Genomic DNA, 6,465 nt, shown 5'->3' with positions numbered 1-6,465 from the left:
AAAATAAACTATTTTTAATGGGAAATAAGCCACAATTTTACCAAAAAAATGATTTTATTAACGTTTCGAAGCCCAAATCGGGTTTCGTTGTCAAAATACAAAATACTACTAAAACAAATAAAAATGTTGTTGCTAAGTAAAAAAATTCTTCTAATAATTTATTTAATCTGACTCATTTATATTGGCAATTCAAACGTATATTATACATTTTAAAGTAGAAGACTTTAAAATGATATCGCCAATATTTATGAGTTGCGTTCCTGGGACGAGTTTACTAAAAGATAGTTCATTCGATTACATGAAAGCATTCCCAACTCAAGAATATCCGTCACAAAAAAATCATAGCATGTGATCTGTCTTTAAAAACACAACCAAATGCAACGATGACAGTAAAATTCTCGCGTTAGAGATTCCATAGTAAATCACGAGGAAAAAACAGGAAAAAACATCGTGATACTATCCCGACATCGTAAGTATTTGGTCTTACATTTAATTTACTTTCAAAAAACTAATACCAAATTCTGACTTTAATATGTTTAAATTATAAATAATATTAATAATATACATATAGATATGCAATAAGTAAGTAATACTAAAATATAAAATTTGTACTAACTCGATTTGTTATTGACTTACTAATCGTGGTATTTTCTTTCTATTGACTTCCTATATATAGAAGAGACAATAAAATTTACAATGGAAAAGGAATACAATAACACTTTACCTTTCCTCGGTGTTTAAGCCTGAAAGAAGGATACTGGATATGAGATTCAAGTGTATAGAAAACCAACCCACACCAACAGATATCTCAATTACAAATCAAATCACAACATCAACGTTAAAAAGGGAATCATTAAATCCTTATATGATACAGCCAAAATTACTTGTTCTAACGAAAATTCATTTTTAGAAGAAAAACAATTGTTAACATCTGTTTTATTAAAAAAATGAGTATCCCTTATCGTTTATAAATAAGGAATTGTCAAGATTGGATCGAATGGAACAGAACAACTTAGAACGGGATCCTACAACATTCACAAGAAATAATACGAGGAAAATATCAATACCATATATAAAAGGACTATCCGAGAAACTTAAAACAATAAGAAATAAATTCAACATTTCAACAACATTCAAAACAACAAACACATTGAGATCTATTCTATCTAAAACTAAACCTAACAATGAACAAGAAAGAATAAAGAATTGCATTTATAAAATACCTTGTGAATGCGAACAATTTTATTTAGGTGAGACATCAAGACCATTGAACTTTAGAATAAGTGAACATCAGTCTTATATTAAAAATGGAGAATTTGATAGATCTCAAATATGTCAGCACGCATGGGATAATGAACATAGAGTTCAGTGGAGAGACTCAAGTATAGTCCTGAAAGAATCAGATAGTAAAAAGAGAAAAATCAAAGAAGCGGCTCTAATTATGCTAAATGAAACCAATTGTGTCGCAAAATTCCTCGGTAGAATGCAGTAGGACGTGGTTACCCATACTGAAAGAGGAAGTCAATAGAAAGAAAATACCACGATTAGTAAGTCAATAACATATCGAGTTAGTAAAAATTTTATATTTTAGTATTACTTACTTATTGCATAACTATATATTATTAATATTATTTATAATTTAAGCATATTAAAATCAGAACTTGGTATTAGTTTTTGAAAGTAAATTAAATGTAAGACCAAATACTTACGATGTCGGGATAGTATCACGAGGTTTTTCCTGGTTTTTCCTCGTGATTTACTATGGAATCTCTAACGCGAGAATTTTACTGTCATCGTTGCATTTGGTTGTCTTTTTAAAGACAGATCACATGCTATGATTTTTTTGTGACGGATATTCTTGAGTTGGGATTGATTTCATGTAATCGAATGAACTATCTTTTAGTAAACTCGTCCCAGGAACGCAACTCATAAATATTGGCGATATCATTTTAAAGTCTTCTACTTTAAAATGTATAATATACGTTTGAATTGCCAATATAAATGAGTAAGATTAAATAAATTATTAGAAGAATTTTTTTAATTAGCAACAACATTTTTGCTTGTTTTAGTAGTATTTTTTATTTTGACAACGAAACCCGATTTGGGCTTCGAAACGTTAATAAATCATTTTTTTGGTAAAATTGTGGCTTATTTCCCATTAAAAATAGTTTATTATAAAAATGCCACAAGGAAATAGCTTCAGAACAACAACAAAAATAAACACTGTAGCCTGTAGTTGCTGCTAATTACTAAAAATTTGTTGAATTTGTTAGTTAAGTTCGTACTGGTGGGTGATGATATCATTAAATCTATGACGTGCATTCCTAATTGTTTGACGATAGTTTACACGACAGGGTAATAAAATAGAGTTTCATGAAATTTATTAAAAATTATGAAATTTAATATCGATAGGGGAAGACTTCTCTAACACCATAATTTTCAGATTTTGTTATTCTTTTTAAAGCGGAAACTTCTTTAGCGACGTTCTGTACTTTTTGGATGGAGAAAAAGCATTGAATTCGCGACCATAATCGATTTGCCGAGATAACTTCTGTTCGTATATATATTATTATTTGTATGTATACAGTAACCGCCACTCTACTAAATACCCAAGAAAATTGAGCTATTACAGTCCTGAATCCTTCACTTTTTGCATTGTTTATTTATATGTCTAATGACGTTTACAACGTGAGAAAATGTGCAGAAACTGAATATTAGCATAATATAAACTAAGAGCTGCTATAGGTGAAAATTGCTAATTATTCTAGGCACGATAAGACCCTATAACTTAGATAGTAGAACGTAAAAGAAAACGTATGTAACTGTTCTGTCACTTTTTAATGGCACATGCGTTGACAGTGGAGCATCAAACTTTCCACTTATGGAAGGGATAAATAAATTAAAAAGTACCCTCCCTCACTCCCAGAATTTAATATTTTAGACTTTTTTAAGTTCTATGTGATTAAATAATTATACTCAGCGTAATTTTAACCCGCCATCCCCTTTTCCCTTCCCCCACCATCAAAAACATCATTTTTCGTTTTTTTTTTTTAGATAATATGCAAGCAATTTTAAAACTTTATAAAATGCATAGGCATAGTTGAGGCTTTTACAAAACATGTCTATTTTTTATAGATCCCTAGATTGAGTGTGCATAACCCCAAAAATATGTTTTTTTTTTTAAAAAGCGTAAAACTTTTTTTTGAGGTGGCTGGAGGTCTAATTTTTTTTATATCTTATGTATTTTATCAAATACTATCTTTTTAATTTTTTTCAGATTTTTTCGTAAGGTTTGTCACTTTCAACAATCCAAGAAATTGTTTTTATGGGTTTTTGGGGGGGTTGAACGTGTTTCTCCCATTTTTAAATGTTCCAAAGGAATCAGTTACTTCAATTTACATAGAGTCTATAAAGAAAACATTCATTTGGTCTATTTTAAAGTCTAAAAACTAAAAACAAAATCCCAAAATGCCCCAAAAAATCAGTTTTTTGGATTTTTGAAGGTGGAGAACCTTACGGAAAAAATCTGAAAAAAATTAAAAACATAGTGTTTGGTAAAGTACACAAAATAGAAAAAAAATTAAATCTCCGCCACCTCCAAAAAAAGTTATATGTTTTTGTCCAAAAAAATGTTTTTTCATTTTTTAAGGTTATGTACTTAACATACTGCTCTATAAAAAATAGACATGTTTTGTAAAAGCCTCAACTATGCCTATGCGTTTTTTGAAATTTTAAAATTTATTGCATCTTACCTATAAAAAATAAAAACGGAAAATGAAGTTTTTGATGGTGGGGGAAGGGGAAAGGGGGTGGCGGGCTAAAATTACGCTGAGTCTAATTGTTTAATCACATAGAACTTAAAAAAGTCAAAAAAATTAAATTCTGGGAATGAGGGAGGGTACTTTTTAATTTATTTATCCCGTCCATAAGTGAAAAGTTTGATGTGCCACTGTCGACGCATGTACACTTCGCGTCATATAAAACTGGTACACTTTTTTTTCCCAATGTAAACCTGTGTTCAGAATGACAATTATTTTTCTTGAGTCACTTCGTTGTTGCCATCACAGACAACGGAAATGCACTAAATCTAAATACAAAAAAATAACGTTTAAAATGTATATTTCGAATTGTAATACATATAAATATTTAAATTCCACATTTGTTCACTGTAAAAGTTATTCATTTTGTATTAATTTCAAATTAAATTTTTAATTTTTCCCGTGTGTTTTATTTATTCTACACAACTTAATGCAGTTTTGTCCTACAATTTACGAGAAACCAATCACACCTCTCGATTTGACATTAAACATATTAATTTAAAGTCATGTCAAGATTTATTATTATCTATCATTATTTTTGAATTGAAATATTTTCATAAATTATGATAAAACACGAATCAATGTATGAATACCTAATTGAGATGACGGAAAATTACAAAATTATTGTTTTAGTTTTTAGTATATTAAAAAATGCGGTCTGTCGCCCAGCCCCGTTTTTACCTAGTTTGATATAATATTTTCGTTGAACTGGCAACGTTGTCCTATAAATTAGAATGACACTTGTGACAAGATCAACTTACACAACTTGAAAAACACGATTTTCGGTTATAAGAGTTGTACCAGTTTTTTTTGACGCGAAGTGTACCACTAAAATGTGACGGCACAGTGTTCATACGTTTCTTTTAGGTTCTACTATTTAAGTTATAGGATCTTATCGTGCCTAAAATTATTAGCAAATTTCACCTTATACCGGCTCCTGGTCTAATAGAACGTTGGCAAATAATTGATCAGCTATATTTGACGTTTAAAGTTGTCATTTGTTTAAACTTGCAAATGTTTTAAAGTATTGCAATATTCTTGGTGTTTGAATAGAGTTATTTTAAACCAGAGTATAGATAAAAACAGATATACTATAAGACAAATTTTGATTTCTTGAGCCCTCAGGCTCAGTACAAAATAAACAACTAATCGAATCCTCATATGCAACATAGCAAATAAAAGAGGGGATATAACGAATATATTATAGAAACATTATTATGTTTCTATTAAATAGATAAAATAAACAAAGTGACTACCAAAACGGCACAACAATCTCAAATCAATACTTATAACTTCAACGCAATTTAAGAAGTTTTCACTTCTGTCGGCAGTCCCCCTTGTGCAGTTCCTTCTTTTTTTTAATGTTTTAGAGTAAAAATCAAAATAAAACTAAACGAGATATTTTTCAACATCATTTATACTAAAATCGCGGTATATTACGACCCAATTTTCGTAAATGTGGCAATAATTTACCAAAATGCTGAGAGTTTAGAGACATGTTTATGTATTTCATATTCGCTGGAAAACGGATTTTACATACAGAATTTAAATCTAAATAGGCCATTAATCAACTCTTTTTAACAGCTGCCATTGAGAGATCTAAATATACTTTTTATAATAATTTATGAATATGTATATTTTTTTTAAGTTTTAATCACTTTCTTACTGACAATACTTAGTTAATATTAGGATTGGTTAGTGAATATCTACCGCGGTTAAATAACTTTCCGCAACTAACATAGGTTTTCTGAACATTAAAGCTAACATCGGGTCTCAAAGACCGACATAAAAAAATGTTTCCATTGACACATTTTCACGCGTAGGATTGTGTTTACTCCCTGAAGGAGTAAAATTAAACATAAATGATATATTTTTAAATTATTAAACCTCTTTAACATTAGCAAAGTACCAAAAAGAAATAAAATAATCACATAACATCTGATTTGTCAAAAATAACCTCAATATTTCCATTGCTGTTTTCTTGTACCTAGGTTCACATATTACTCCTGGCAATTGGGTTACTAAATTATCAGCACTTGTTTGTATGACCTTTCGTTAATCTAAATATTTTTTCATCGAGTAGATCATGGGTCCAACATGTATCTCTCAGACAAGATTTGCCGATAATTGCATAATTAGTTGACACTGAAGACTCAAACTTCAATACTAAAAACATGCAAAAAATCAGGCAGCTATTGATGGCGGCGAAGATTCATAACGAACGATTTGGATATAATCGTAAAAACTCTAACTGGTCGGTCTCACAGACCAAATGTTAATCACCGAAGGTTAATGTGATGAAATTCCATATACAGTGATGAGAGCGCTAATAACCGGCAAAATAACGCAAAAGATGGAAAACAAAATACATTGCAAAACAAAAAGAGATGAAACTAGTGGAGGTGGAAATTGTCGTTATAAATGTATAAATTAACATTACATTACATAGTTTCCCAACTTTAGACGTATCAGATGAGCATAACAACTGTCAATTTGACAGTAGAATTTTATCAATTACTCCTCTTACAGACGTCTAAAGGTGGGAATCTATGTAATGTAATGTTAATTATTTATACGTCAATAACGATAATTTCCACGTCCACTAGTTCCATCTCTTTTTGTTTCGCAATGCGTTATGTTTTCATAA

Source organism: Diabrotica virgifera, chromosome 6, assembly GCF_917563875.1.
Source record: "Diabrotica virgifera virgifera chromosome 6, PGI_DIABVI_V3a".
Taxonomy (NCBI): domain Eukaryota; kingdom Metazoa; phylum Arthropoda; class Insecta; order Coleoptera; family Chrysomelidae; genus Diabrotica; species Diabrotica virgifera.
Note: the sequence above shows the minus strand (reverse complement) of the source record.